The following is a 16,770-nucleotide window of genomic DNA, read 5'->3' on the forward strand; positions in this document are numbered from 1 at the left end:
AGATGTGAGCAAGCAGTACTTGCTCATCGCTTCTTATACGATATATTCTGGGGATTTTTTTGCCACGTACATGGGCCGAGACCCAACCACCAAGCCATCTGCAGCCTGTCACCTCATTTCAATAGCTTACAAGGCAATTGTAACATATACTGTACATGTAAACAATAGCTGTAACACCAATTCCTCTGAACAAAGTAGTTTTTTAAAGGGGAGATATCATTCAAATAACCACTGTAGTATTTTTACATATGAATTTGGGGATCAGGCGTACCAGCGTAAAGTGATCTCATTTTAAGTAATGATGACATGGTGCCATCTATCATCACCCAGGGCTCAGCAGTTACAGCCAATGTTTTCAGCCAAAATTTGTTAAACTGTGAAACTCTGTGCCTTTCTTTTATATTTTACCTAAAACAAGGATGATAACATACCAACTTGTGTCCCACATGACCATATATCATTTAACACTGAGGTAGTTCATGGTAAGTCTACTTAAATGGTTATGACTACACAGCTAAAAGACATTTTTTAAAATTTTATTTTCAAGTCTATTTCATTCAATAAAACCGGACAAAACAATATTATTTGTTGTAAAATCTTCGACTTTGATTGAGAGGAAGCAGAAAGCCTTATAAGAATAATCTTATATTATCTGCTCCTTCTTCACAAATATTAATCAACAAAGCATACACACATTAAAAAAAAAGATTTTGAATAAAATAAACGAGCTGCAGGCTAAAACAGCTACTCATATCCTGATGTCAGTTTGTAAGTTACAATTCATGTTATACCAAATGAAATGTTTAGAGATGGTTTAAACAAGGTCATAAACCTCCTCTGATGTTTGATCCATTACACATTTTAACTAGATGCATTGATAATAAATAATGAAGGTACATCAATGTGCATTTTAATTGTGATTAATCGAATGCTTTATTGTCACTATTAGCAGACTTTGGTTAAGCCACTGCAGCATCTCTCTGCACAGTGTCGTAATAAAGTATAGCACTGCTCCTTGATGTCTCATTTTATTTAAAAAAAATCTCACAGACATCTCAGTGGAGAAGTCAAAAAGTCCTCTGCATGTTATGCTCTAAAACTTTTTCAGTTTTGTTGCTCCAGTTTTGTTTTTCTTTTCAGTCCATAACAAGTTCCTTTTTCTGTTAAGTTCATGCCATACTCTTCAATCTAAGGGACCTTATTTCTTTTAAAATGAAAACAGTCTGTATCCAAAAATATGTTAATTATCTTATTAAACTTTAAACAGTACAAAAATCCCAAATGAAACACTAGGGCTGCAAGCAGCACTGGAGGGCCCTCGCACCCCCAGTGCACCTCAGGGTGTGTCGCAATCACTGGTATGTGGTAATAGTCGGGTGTTCGCAAACCCATGCAGTGTGATCCAGCACACAGAAATGTAGATTATCCAAGGAATGTCATTGAGTCAGAAAAGTGGCACAGAGCATTATGTGTATGAGTTAATACTGCCATTTAACAGTAGGTGGCAGGATGACTAAGGACTAAGCTCATATGTGGAAGCAATCAGGGCAGGACTGTTCATCATGTAAAATTCAAAGAAAATAGGACACATGTAAGCGGTGCTACTAGTCTCTTAAAGTGGGGGGTGCTACGGCAAAACCATTTGAATATGGAAGTGGCAGACCCTGATTATAAATCTGAAATGTGAAGCATATCAGTTGTCTTTAAAAAGGCATGTCAGTCTTTGAAACATAAAGAAATGAATAAAAAAGAAAGAACCTCATTAAATGAGTTTAAGTTTAACTTTGAGCTATGATAACGGTCAGGCTGTATGGTGAAAACTCACAGTTCACACAACTTTGGGTCTCAAGGTTGTCTAGTTTGAGTAAAAAAAAATCTGGATTCAATCAGATGAAATCCCTCGGACAAGTCTGTTAAAATGTGCAAAGTGTGTGTCAATGTAAAAAGAGAAAAAAACGCCAAAATTTGACCATTCACTGTTTGTAGCGTGGTTCCTGTCCATTTAGAGGATGGTTGTAATAGATTTTTTTTAATGTAATTTTTAGGTGTCTACATTTTATTTGATGCACATCTATAATATACCTAAGGCCTCTCGGAGCCCCAGACAACTGCCCACCCTTTCCTAATGGTAAAACAGCCTATGCTTGCATTGTGTGTGGAACCTGGCATAACTTTCCTTTTGGGCTCTAGTACACCATTTATTCTGCTAACAGAAGATTATATTTGGTCTTTCACAGCCACTCTTTGAGTAATAAGCTCCAAAGTGCATAGGGACAGCATGGTGCTGAATAGCAAAATTTAGAATGATGAATGTGCTTGATAATAGCAGAAGCATATTAGGTGCCCAATATACTGTAGTGTTTGTTTTGCTGTATGCCAGCATATAATGAAAATGAATGGAAAAACAGAATCATATTGGACCACTCACAACCACTCTTGTAGTAATAAGCCCTAAAAATGATACAAATAAATAGAAAGATAGATAATAATAGTAATACAAAAAGACTGGTAAAAGCACATGAGGCATCATGGCTGCTTCTGTCCTTGCCTCAGCCATCTGATAGGGAACAAATACATTCCCTTAAACAAACATGTCATTCATGATTACAGATTGCTGCCAGTACACATCTGTGTTTCCATATCTGATGGAAATTATTCAGCCCTGAAACTCATTTTAGTTTCAGATTTCATAAGATAATCAGTAAACCGGCACTGGTGCATGATAAGTTACGATTTGCACATGAAATGGAGTTGATCATACTCACGATAGTGCTGATTATAATCTGCGGGCTGGCATGCTCTGTGTATTCTTCATAAATGTGTTTATAAAGGGTGTGGCTGCACTGAAATTAGATCATATGATGTCCACATATAATTAAACACAGAAATGTTTCTTACATTTTAAATTTCGTTTCATAATGTGCATCTGGCTTGGAAATCTTCCAACATGATCTAAATTCAGAGTCACTAAAGCTGCTTAGCCAGTGCTTAAAATGCCATTTTTTTCAGTAGATATAAACATGTTTACAGCCTGGTTCAAGACACTGTTTTAGTCTAAGTAGTTCATGTCTTTAAAGAGACACTTTGCTGGTGATTTTTTAATAACTTGTCTCTTTTAGGTATCCAGAATGATGTGAGTTATTGATAATTGAAAGCATGGCTGAAATGGCCACAAATGGGTGCAATCAAGCTATTTGCTGAGGGAAATTGTCTCAACTCCCCATTTTTGCCTTTTTCTAGGCTCACTTAAAGTTAGTTTGAGGGTGCAGGATTGACTCAGTGGGCAGAGCAGGCACCCATATACTAGGTGTGTGTTTGGTGCATGTCTTCCCCCACTTTCTCTCCCTATATATTTTGTCTCTCCTCAGCTGTCCAATCAAAAATAACATCATTACGCCCAAACTTCCATTTGTTGTGCATTTTTGGTATCTTACTTATTTGGGATTAGTAGAACCTGTTAAGTACAAGTAAGGTTAGAATGGCAGCCTTCTTGAATGGACACTGGTAATTGTAATGCGCTTGAAGTGTCCATGAATGAGGCCAACAGCTCAAAGTTCAGCAAAAGATTTATGGTGCAAGGAACCCAGAATGAAATGTCCTCATATAAGGATGCTGGGACATAGGGGAAAAAATCATCAAAAGATAAGTTAGTTTTAACAGTATTTGTATAGTGTTGTCCACATGGGCTCCAAAAGACAGCTTCAGCAACCAATGGCTGACATCACTCAGACTTTGTCCAATACTATATGAAGCCTGTGTTCAAGTTGCTGTTTAATTTAGGATTTTGTGCGGCTGCTACCTTGGCCAGGCCTCATAAAAGAGACTATTTAACTCTCAATGGGGCATGGTTGACATCTGTTTTGCCCTGCTGGCTGTGAGGGTCAAAGTGTCATCTATCAATATTTAGAGTTCAGTCAAGGGCCACAAAGGCTGAGAGGACTTTCATCATGGCACATATCTTACTACAGAGTTAAATCAGAGATTTTCAACATAAATGTGTCAGAGTGGAAGTAGGTATGGAAAAAACCTGCATTATATTCTCCTGAATTACTCTGGCTCATTTACATCCAGTCAGCAGTGAATTTGACTTTATTGCTCTACTAAGGAAATTGAAACTGCAGCAGGCATCAAGACACAACAAATATACAAAAAGCAGCATCAGAAATAAACAGACATACAGAAATCCCACGGTTCAAGTGAAGAATAAGTAATCCAGTGAGTAAGAAGCAGGCTGATAATCTTCAGACGCAACACACCAAAGTGCATTAAGTCAAAAAAATGCTATCTACTGTGCTGTAGATTAAATTAAAAAAAAACAATTTAAGACAGATAAGAGACGAATAAATTATTATCAAACAGTAAAAGTATATAACCATCTGACCCAGATACACATAAAAAGTGAGGGTGATCAGGACAGTTGATGATTCAGTGAGCCAAACTGCAGCTGGGCTTGTGGCACCCAGATAAGCGTGCTTGCCTTTTATTATTTGACATAACAAGAGAACTAAACAATGCCACAATACAGTATGTGAGGATGCTTTCTATAAAGCACTGATAAAACAAGCAAAGCTAAACTAACACTGACTATTGTGGACTATAATTACTACCTAATTCCATCATGTATGCAATTATACCTTCATCAACATGATAATGAAGGGAATTGTGTGTTTACATCTGGTTTGGTTCTGTAGAGTGTGATACCATTTGGTGAGGTAAATCCTGACCTTGCTTATGTTTCCACAGCCAAACTTAACCTTTCTTTGTGTAAGTCAGATGGCAATAGCTTTTTCATCTACATAATAGTGTGACATGGCAGCAGCGTGACACAATAAATTCAATGGACCGGAAGAAGAACAAGACACAAGAAACGAAGAGCAACAAAGGAGGACATACAGCATTTTGTGTTCTTTCCTCTTAGCATGTGAGTCTATCACAGGAAGAACAGGTTCTGTCTGAGAGATTTCAGTAGGTGAGGAAAATATCAGTCTAAAGAAAAACACAAGAAAGTTTGGGAAACAATTCTTGGAGCTCAGATGAGATGGACAACCTTGTCTTCTAATGGGTATTGACTGTTTAATTTAACAAAAAAAAAAAAAAAACTAAACAAGCTATAAGAAATGACTTGAAAAAGAATTCAGTGATTCAACAGGTAAAAAACTCCAACTTCAGCCTACCCTCACAACACAACTATACAGGTATAAATGAAACTACAACAAGGTATAAATCACCTGAAATGAAGCTTAGTGTAAGCTCAGTCTGGAAGACCATATTCTCCGTGTGGGTTTAGTAGTTCATGCCTGCACCTATTCATGCTCTCTGTCACATCATACATGTCTTTTGGCAAACTCTAGTTGAGATTTAATGAGATTATTTCAACAGTGGCTTTCTCTTTGCCACTCTCCCATAAAGTTCTGACTGGTAAAGAATCAAGGCAGCAGTTGTTGTATGCAAACTCTCCCATCTCAGCTGCTGAAGCTTTTAACTCTTTCAGAGTAGTCAAAGGTGTCTTGGTGGCCTCTCTCACTAGTCTCCTTCGTTCACGTTCACTCAGTTTGTGAGGTCGGCCTGATCTAGGCAGATTTACTGTACACATGTGCCATATTCCTTCCATTTCTTGATGATGGATTTAATTGACTGGGAAATCTTTTTGTATCCATGCCCTGGCTTATAATTTCAGTAACTTTTTCTCTGAGTTGCTTGGAGTGCTCTTTTGTCTTCATGGTGTAATGGTAGCCAGGAATATTGATTAATCAGTGACTGGAGAGGCACTGTACATAAACTGGTACATATTTAGGTTGTATATTCAGTGTCCTGAAAGGTGTATTGAAAAAATCTCAGCAAAAGAGGCAGTTCAAGAGCTAAAGAGAGGACATTTAACAGGAGAGCTATAATGCAAGAATAGAGGGGCAAACATTCAATAAGAAGAAGTATTTGTGATAAGATACAAACAGGTTTTCTCTCGGAGTTAATGATTTTTTTTTCTTTTGTCTCTGCATCACTTAGTGCCAGAGTCAACAGTTATGACTCTCTGAAGAGATGGAAAGGATTGCCAAGCATCTGTTAGTGGCAAAGTATGAATGAACTGGCTCATATGGAGCTGCTGGACAACAGCCTGGAGGTCTGCAGGGCCAGACTCTCCTCCAACCTTGTCCACAGGCTCAAGGGCAGCATGCTCTGATAAATATTCAGTACAAGGAGGCAGCATGGGAGAATGTGGTATGACGAGTTTACAGCTTTCTCAATAAAGACACTGGATGACTTGTGTAATGAGGGATTTAATCCAGAAAGGATTTGATGACTGGATTTTTTGTAAGGGTGGCACTGAATCCTCCATAAGGGTGTGTCTGATCTCTGGATGTGGTGTGCTGATGCGTACAGGATGAGTTAGAAGTTGCATTGTGGGTTATGCTTGGTAATTGTGTGTTTAGACTCAAATCAAGAGTTAATCTTTGTCTCTTTTGAGGACTGGACTTTTAGGAGAATGACTCTCTGGTTGAGATTTTAATGAGCCATATTACTTCCATTACCTGATGATGGATATAACTGAATTCCAGGGATGTTTTGTGCCAGGGCTTGGAGGTGTACAAATAATTAAGAGAGCCAGGCCTGTGGGTTTCTGTTGTTTCTATTAAGAAAAAAGTGCTATTGTGTAAAGATGTAATTTGAACCATGTCTTTAAGGCTGTCAGTGTTGAACAAGCCATATGTAAGCTGTCAGTGTACACTGAGCTGGCAGAGTATGGTCGAGTTAATTAAATAGAGTGCTGCAATCCATGAAAACAGACGTGTAGCAAATCCTACCTTTGTTTGTCTGGTAACACTCATTTTTATTAATTAAGCCAGCTCAGACAAAAAAGCAGTGTTTTATTGTTTTCATTATGTTCTCATGCACAGCGCTTAAATAATTTATTAGACCACCACCCAAAGTAAGGTTTATGCCACAGCTGCCCTAAATTAACAGCATTGGTAATTACCAAAATCATTTTTTATGTTTCTGCACTGGTTAATACACCAATATGTAGAAGCTCTTTAACCAAAATGATATTTTTAATGCTAGAATATAATTATTATTGTTATCTATGAATTTTCAAATTTACTGATTTACAAAAAAAAAAAGAAAAAATAGTAAAGTACATTAATATTTCTTGATTCATATGTCAAATTATAGTTATTTACTTGCATTCCTGAACAGAAAAATGAGTTTTAGTGGTTGAATGTTATGCTTGATTCATTTCTGACTTCTCAGAGAAGCCCAGTGAGCCGGCTCAAATTTGGGTATAAAAAGGTGAATTCAGTTTGAAATTCCTCATTTCTGTTCAAAATGGTAAAACGTGGAGGGCTCACTGAAAATGAAAGAGTCTCCATTAAAGCACTTCATGATGCTGGATGGTCTCTGAGACAAATAGGGAAAGACATAAGGTGTTCTCACAGTGTGGTCAAGTATGCTCTGGAGTCAATTGCCGAGACTGGTACTTAGAAAATACGCCAAGGAAGAGGCATGAAACGAAAGTTAAAGTTAACTGAAGCAGATGTCAGAAACCTCAAGATTTTTAAGTACTAGAGACAGAAGGAAGACCACTGCTGATCTTCAGGCAGAGATGAATGCTTCTAGATCAGAGTCTGAGAAAGCCTCCAGAATGACCATAAGCAGACGACTGATGGAACAAGGCTTAAAGGGAAGAATAGCTGCTAAGAAGCCATTATTGAGGTCTGCAAACATCCAAAAATGCCTCAGATTTGCCAGGGAGCACAAACACTGGACTGTTGATGACTGGAAGAAGGTACTCTGGACAGACAAGTCCAAGTCTGAACTCTCCGCTTTTCTGTCCGCAGAAAAGCTGGAGAACATTTTGATGCCAGATGCATTGCACCCACAGTGGAGATTCCATTATGGTATGGGGTTCCATTTGTGGATACGGCGTGGGCAAATTAGTGAAAATCGACGGTATCATGAACAAGAACGTCTACCACAACCTCTTAGCGCATCATGGAATCCCTTCTGGACTGAATCTGATTGGTCGTGGGGTCATACACCAACAAGACAATGACCCCAAGCATACTTCAAAGCTGTGCAGAGACTATTTCACCAAGAAAAAGGAATCTGGAGTACTGGAACTGATGGACTGGCCAAGTCAAAGTCTGGATTTGATTCCTATTGAACAAATTTGGCATTTAGTAGATTCAAAGATTGATTGCACCAAAGTTTCATCTAAAGCAAGTCTGTGGGAACAGCTAGACAATATTTGGAACTCAATAACAAAAGAGACTGTGGAAAAGTACATAAAAACAATGCCAGCAAGAATGCAAGCTGTAATAAAGGCCAAAGGAGGCCATACAAAATAATACATTTTTTGGTTATTATGTGTGAAAAGGGACTATTTAGTTGTTTCAGTTTGTTATTTGCCAAATAAATAACAATAATATTTTTAGTTTTAAACAAGTTTTTGAAAGATTTCTAAAATATTTACATTTTCTCATTTTTATGACAGGTAGTCTAATAAATTTGTTACTGGGGATAGCATAATAGTGTTGTTGTCATATTGTTTTTCAGTTATTATTATCTGCTTTGTTCTGGATTTTTTCTATATTTGGGTTTTTTACTTCTTCCTGGTTTTTACCATGTGTCCCCCTGGGTTCCTTTAATGTTTGGGTTGCAATGCTGGCAGAATTTTTCATGTGTTTTTTTTTTTTTTTCTTTTTGTAGTTGGGGATTTGTCTTTCCTGTTTATGCTTGTGTTGTGTTATAAAACTTTGTCTATTTTTTTATTCTGCTTTTTGTCAAAGCACTTTGTAGATCTGTGTTGTTAAAGGTGCCATACAAATGAAGTTATTATTACTATAAAATCATAATTTTAGACACACTGAATACTTTACTGTAGCCTAATAAAGCTACTGATGCATTACACTGCATTAGAAGAATAGGACTACATTTGATCAATTGTTGATGATGGAGTGTTTGAGAGTTATTGAAATTCCATAAAAGAGGGAAGTATCTTGGTGCCAGTAGAATAACAAGATTTGCATAATGCATTAAACTCAACAATATACAGTATATATTTTAAAAAATATATATTTTTCCTTGCTACCAGGGGAGGGAGTTAAAAAAAAGTCTATGCTGTACTTCTTGAGTTAATTTAATACAAAACAATCTGGTTCATTTCAATAAAAGGACTAGATTTACAGCCCTGACTCATATCAGACTCATACCAGAAGTCATGTTTTAGTTGAATTTATCAACGTGTGCTTCCTCTTTCTGTTAAGTGTAATGTCTTAGAATCACCACAAGGGGGAGAACAAACGCCATGAGCAAAACAATTTGCAGCATGTCCCAGTGGTTGTTTCAGTGACTAATATGAACCTTGTAACACAAGTCTAAGGCTCACCTTGTTTTTTTTTTAACCTCAGTAACAAACAAACTTATTTTCTCATTCCTCATCCTTCAACTCTTTTCTCCAGCCCTGAGAAAACTGATGAAATATTTATTTACAGTAATTCTAACCAAAATATAGTTATAGGAACTGCAGTGCTTTCAGAAAGCATTAATCAAGTCATCCAGTTATCCTGCATGAGTCCAGAAAGTATTATTTACACATCATAATAAAAATCACTGAAAAAGATGCAGATTTTTGTGTTTATTGGGTCATTGAAGGACTTACAGGTCAGACCCTCTCCATCCAGTTTCTACACAGCTTATTGTATTCTCTCTCCTTCCCTCTTTTGAGCTTCTTACCCTCCCTTATGCTCACTCTCTGGCTCTGTAATCAGCCTCCTTTCAGCGATGGCCATTTTGTTTCTGTCGGCCTTATCTCCTGTTTGCAGTTTCCCCCTCTGTCATTATTCTGCTATTAGCGTTTCATCCCGGGGCTAAAACACAGGACTCACACTGACCTTATAGTCGCAGCTATGCTCAAAACGTCTGCTTTGCAAGATAACATACACATACACACAAACTCCAGCCTCTCCGTCTCTCCCTCTTTCCATCTTGTTCCCTTACACACAAACACACAATCACACATACAGAGCCAGGGCTGGGACTATTTCACTCACACACAACTCCTTACCCATGTGTACACACCCACGACCAGCATGCCCTGGACAAGAAGAACCAACCAAACAAAATTGTTTTTATTTTGCTAAAATGACATAATACTGACAGACAGCCAAAGTGAAAGCAATCCAACCCTGATTATTCATTTCACTGAAGGACAGAGAAGCACGATTAAATTTTACACAAATTTAGTTTCTGTCAAGTTCATATGTTTTCATTACCTTTCTTTAACAACTGTAATTGAAAGAATGAGAGAAGGAACAAGATTGCCTCTTTGAAATGACATACTACAGTGTGATCCATACCTGTGAAGAAATAGAGTTTTCTTCAACTTGGTTCTGGAACACAGATCAAGCCTTAATCACATCCCTTCTCAGTGTCAAACATATTTAAGTATGTTTTATTTAGCTTTAGTCCACTGACTCTGCTTCTCTTTTTTCACTTTTCTCTTGTCTTTTAGGAACCACTGGAGGCTCCTTACTGAAAGTAAAAAGAAAAAAAAGGGGCAGTGCCCCCACGAGAGTCTTAAAGACTATGGTTTCCTCATGCTGTACCATCATCACCTTACACCAGTCAATCAACCATGTCCCAGTGTTTCCCATACATTCATTTATTTGTGGCGGACCACCACAAATAAATTAGGCCCGCCATAAATAGATTCTGGCACTACCTGTTTGCCCTCGCTCTGTGAATGTAGCGTGTTGTTAAAATGACCTTATCACAAATTTTCGAGGATAAATGGTGCGGAAATTTTGAGCTGCCAGCATTTCTCGTCGGAGTTTCGCTTCTCCCATTTTGCCTGAATGCATCTCTCACAGCAGAGAGCTCACTCTCTCTCGTATGCCTGTGCCCATCTAGAAAACTCCTCTGCACATGCACATCAGCAGCAAGAAGCAAGAGAGAGGAAGGTAAACACAGCAGCGTGGGTAGTTAACGGGGAGCTAGCTGACTTTTGAGACAGCAAGAAACAGCGCTGGATCTGCAGCGCTGAGCAGTCGTTAAACTTTGAAAAGGAAGAGGTCGAACTCACGCGGTATTCGTTAAATTACGTCGCAAGATGACACCGAGATAACGGAGGCAGTAACACAACACGTCACTAAAGACATGAGCCCAGTGTTGTTGAAAAGCCAGGATTTAAAAATCTCATAAACACACTTAACCCAGAATATGAGATTTGCCTGGGTGCGAACATTTTGCTGAAAACACCCTGCCAAAGTCACACAGGTCAGAGAGAAGACGGTCCAGCCGCGGACAAATGTGATCCACATCTCCACAACGGTGGAGACCTATCTCAGCCTAACAGTTCAAAACAATGACAACAAGTAGTTAAAATGTTCCTGCGTCCAGACAAGCTTTTTCCCCCATGATCACAAAGGACAGTTTCTTGAATAAGGTTACAGACGCTCTCATCTCATGAACTTGTTAGAAACCGCTCCAGCGTTAATCAGCACGGAAAGCGGACTACATAATCACAGCTGTGAGCCTGAATGGTGGAATAGACTGCAGAATTTTGGTCTTCATGCATAATTGATGAGTTTTGTGTAGGTTTGCTTCACCCTTAATGAGGAAAATATTCATTTTATAATCAGCAATAGTAAACATAACATAGAACACATTTCAGGACTTTCCACACACCGTAAAAGACCAAATATTTCATGATTTATGTATTTTTGATTTATTAGTAAAAGATTAAATGAAGTCCTTTTCAAAATAAAACTGCTAAATTTGACTTTATATTGATTTTTACTTTCTGCATACAATTTTATTAAAAGCCAATAGAACGGTCTATTTTTATCACCAAACTCGTGACAGTTGGGGCTGAATTAATTACAGTTGCTGAGAGGCCATTTCAAAATATAGCAATATATATCGTGTATCAGGATATAGCAAAAATATACCCCCCCCCCCCCACCAACCCACCACCACAAATCACAAATAGCTTCCGGTCCTGTGGGAAACACTGATGTCCTATATTCATGCAACTTTGGTCATCTACATCACCTCTAGTCTGAAATCCTTTGTTTCCTCATGTTTCACAAGCACCAACTTACACCACTCCATCATCCTTTATGCATCCCTTTAACCATGACTGAAAGTTTTACTGGCAACTGCTTTCATCCTCATCCATTCATCCCATTGACTCTTTATCCCTACATCCCTTCACCCTTACCCCTTATCCATACTCTGATCTCTTTATCTCATCACCTCTATCCCTAGACCTTTACCCTTATCACTTCATCACTATAAAATTTGACCCTTACCCTTCATCCCTATATCTTTAGACCTATAACCTCATCTCTTTATCTGTACATTTCTAGACCCTTGCCCTTCACCCCTAAATCCATATATTCCTAGACCCTTATCCTCATCTCTTCATCCAGCATTTTTAAACCCTTACCCTTGATCCCTACATCCCCAGACCCTTACCCTCATCTCTTCATCCCTACATTTATAGACCCTTACCCTTCACCCTATATTTCTAGTCCCTTACCCTTACCCTTCATCCAAACATCCCTTGACCCTTACCCTAATTACTATTTTACTTTTTTTTTACTAAATTCCTAGACCTTTACCCTTATCCATTTATCCCTATACCCCTGGATTCTTAACCATTGTCTCTTTATCTCTATATTACTCGACACATAGACTTATTCTTTTTTACTATATATAAGAACCCTTACCTTCTCCCATCAACCCCCCCCCCCACCAAAAAATTCATAGACCCTTAGCCTAATCTCCTACAATCCTTGACCCTAACCTTTATCGATCCCTATATTCCTAGACTCTTACACTTATCCCTTTTCTCTTTACCATTGACCCTAACTTTTATCTCTATATCCCTGGGCCCCTTATCCCTTTATTCCTATGATCATAGATGCTTGCCTTAATCTCTTTGTCCCTACATTCCTATATCCCTGTACCCTTATCCCTTTAACCTTACGTCTTTTGATCCTTACCCTAATTCCTTCATTCCTACATTCCTATACCCTTACTCTTGTCCTTTTATCTCTACATCTCTTGACCCTTACCCTAATCCCTTCATCCAATCCAATCCACTTATATCTTTAGACCCTTACCCTTATCATTCTCTTTTTTCCTAGACCCTTATCCCTATATTTCTTGACGCTTCCCCTTATATCTTTATCCCTACACCCCTTATACTCTTTCGAATGTAAGAGTATTTCATCATATAGGAGTATTTCATCCCTCCATCTCTGGCCTCTCCACCCCCTTTATTTATACTGCGATCTCTCCATCCCTAAGCCTTATTCTCATCCTTTCATTGCTCCAAACATTGACTCTTACTCTTCTCCATTCATCCCTCCATCCCTCACCCTCTCTATCCATCCACTTCAACCAGGTCTGCTGAAGACAGTACATTAACATTACAACAGATGGTGTTTGTCTTTAAAAATGTATCTGGTGCCTCAGAATCACAAAATATTTTTACTTTACTGATTGATAATGAAATTAAACATACAAATAAATGTATAAAATGAAGTAACTGCTCTGTGGTAACCATGAACACAAATGAAATAGCAGGGTAGAGGAGAATGTTTGGGTTGCTCATCAACAGCTGCATTTCAATGAAGATTTGGAGTTTATTGAGGGGGTGAAGTAAAAAATTGTCTGTTGTTTATAATTCCTTTTCACCACTGTTTGTCACGAGGCTTCAGACCTGCCTCATCTCCACCTCTTTGTCTGCTTCTAGGTTGGTCTAAAGTTAGTATGAGACAGCATCACCATACAGTAAATTGGCTTCAAAACTCCCTTTGAGTGAACAAATGGCTGATATCACTTAGGACTCATCCAATATTTTCTACGGTCTGGACCTTTAAGACACGGTAACAGTAAATACAGATCCTTTATCAAGTACAAATTCTGACCTGTTGCTACAGGGCAAGCTAAAGTGTAGCTAATAGAAATAATTATGGCTGAACCCATATATTTGTTTTAGTAGTTCGTTTTCAGAGCTGAGATTCTGTCAAAGCAGGGAGTGAATGGGCTTAATTATATCCTCTCAAGGCCTTATTTTTATTCCATTAAAGGGATCTAGGTCCATGGTTTGGTGTCATGAATGCTGGATCACTTAGGGGATTTCCTGGTACACCTAATAGCACCAATACATTGTAATTATTTGTGGCCTTTCCTGTTCTTTCTATGTTTATGTGCAAGGGAAAGGTCTATAACAGTGTCCCTCTGGTATTTCAAATAATTCAGCCCATAACAGGAGCTTCTACCTATCTTGCTCTGACCAACCTGGTGTTGAGAGTAACTATGTTTTCCACTTTGCCTCAGCTGTTAATGTTTTATCTTGTGGAACATATGATCATCAATAACTTTTTGTTCATAAGCATGCATGAAGGCAGCATGGTGACTCTTATGAAACGCAATATCACATGAAAAGAAGTGATGTTGTACCCCCTTGGAAGTTCTATTGATTTTATAAATTGATATAACTTGGCTTTTATGAGCAAAAAAACAAACAAACAAACAAAAAAACTAAACAAAAAACAACTCTTTAATGTTAAAGTGAGACATATTTCTACAAAGTAATGTCAATTAAACAAAAATATGTAAAATAATTGATTGCATAGATATTCACCCCCTTTAAAGTGGCTGACCTAATTCAACAGAGGTCCAACCAACTGATGCTACTAGTTTCACAATTAGTGAAATGGGGATCACCTGAGTACTGTGAATGTGTCTGGGAAGTCCAGTCACCGGTTAATCAGTATTCCTGGCTACCATTACACCGTGAAGACAAAAGGACACCCCAAGCAACTCAGAGAAAAGGCTACTGAAAAGTCAGGGGATGGAAAAAAAATCCTAAGTACTGAGCATCCCCCAGAGTCCTGTTCAATCTATCATCAGAAATGGAAGAAATATGACACTTTTGTAAATCTACCTGTAAGGTTGTCCTTACAAACTGAGTGACCATGCAAGAAGGAGACTTGTGAGAGAGGCCATCAAGACACCCATGACTACTCTGAAGGAGTTACAAGCTTCAGCAGCTGAGATGAGAGAGAGACTCTGCATACAACAACTGCTGCTGCTGGGTTAGGGTTAAAAAAAGGCAAAATTATACAGGCCATTACTGATTCATAAAATCAACTAGAAAAACACTCAGAAAGCGCAGACCTCTGCCATTAGCCCTATCTCCCAATAGTGAAGAATCCTTAAAAAAAGATTCCTGGTTCCAGAAGGTGATCCGGATCACTCCCAAAATCTAATTCGCCAATTACTCCCTCCCCGGTGGGATGGAGACATGGTGAGGCAAAGCATTGGCTTCGCTACGTATGGACTGTCATGGCGGAAGCACCCATGGTCTCACTGGACGACTGAAAGTCATGGCAGGGGGTGAATATTCCTCTATTCCTCTAGTGTTCTTGCTACAATTCGCTGTCTTTCTCTCTGTTATGCTCCGACTCATCTCTTTGACCGGGCGTGCGTCATCAAACTCTATAATCTCCAAAACTTAGAAACATACCAAAAAATTCTGCTGGGATTGAACTTACTCATGTCCGCCATCTCCTGGTGTAAAGTGGTAACAGCACAGACCTCCGCCATTAGCCCTATCTCCAAATAGTACATAATCCTTTAAAAAATTCCTGGATCCAGACAGTGATCCGGATCAGTCCCAAAATCTTATCAGTTCTTCCTTATTCCATCTCTGACATTTCCTGAAAATTTCCTGAAAATCCGTCCATGAATTTTTCAGTTATGTTGCTAACAAACAAACAAACTAACAATCTAACAAACTAACAAACCCACCCGATCACATAACCTCCTTGGCGGAGGTTATAAAAGGGTAAAACATTTAATGGGGTGAATCGTTTTTATAGGCACTCTTGAATGCTCTTATTAATTGTTTTGACCCTATAATGTTTCAATGAGACAATGGCCCTGAATACAAGGTAAAGTAGTCTGAGAGTAGGCTGGCATTCACAGAGCCCAGCCCCTGTAAACACCCTTTTTTGGGAATGCTAAATCTCAGTGTATAAAAGGCCTGTCATCCAATTTCAACTAGAATAAGGCATTTTTTATGAAAGGTGAGAAATCCCTGTTTTAAAATCTTGCTGATGCACAAAGGAGAGCATAATAAGATGATCAATCACAGAAAGCTCCCTTGTTTTGTGTCCATGCTGTCAGTTAAATGCACTAAATAATGGTAGCATGTTGCACATTTGTATTTTCAGTATATGCTTTTTTCAAATTCCTTTGGTACTCTCATCCCTAATTCCTTCTTGATGGATTTCATACTCTTGCTTACCCCAAACCCCTTCACCTCTCCTCCCCCTCTCCTCTTATTTCCTCCCTCCCACTGTCTCGGTGAGCAGGTGCACAGTGACAGAGTCACTGGGCTGTGAAATCTCAGCTCCTTGAGACGTTTCATGCCTCTCCCATCCAAACACACACTCACACAGCACATATGCACAAACACAATACATTGTTTTTCTTCAATTCATTCCTTTCTCCACCTCTCTTTTTCTCATCTCTCTCTGCCTGTGTAGAGATTGAGTCAACAATGTGTGATGTTCATAAATTTAACTGAGAGAAGGAGAAAAAGAGAAAAATCAAACTACGGCAGAATGAAACATCCATGCAAAGTTTCATTAAAACACGAGTCTTTCTCTCTGCTTGTTTGTGTGTCTCTCCTGCATATGTCTCTGACCACATCTACATCTTTAATGTCTGAGACTGAATAATGTATGAACCCCT

Source organism: Cheilinus undulatus, linkage group 4 (genome assembly GCF_018320785.1).
Source record: "Cheilinus undulatus linkage group 4, ASM1832078v1, whole genome shotgun sequence".
NCBI lineage: Eukaryota > Metazoa > Chordata > Actinopteri > Labriformes > Labridae > Cheilinus > Cheilinus undulatus.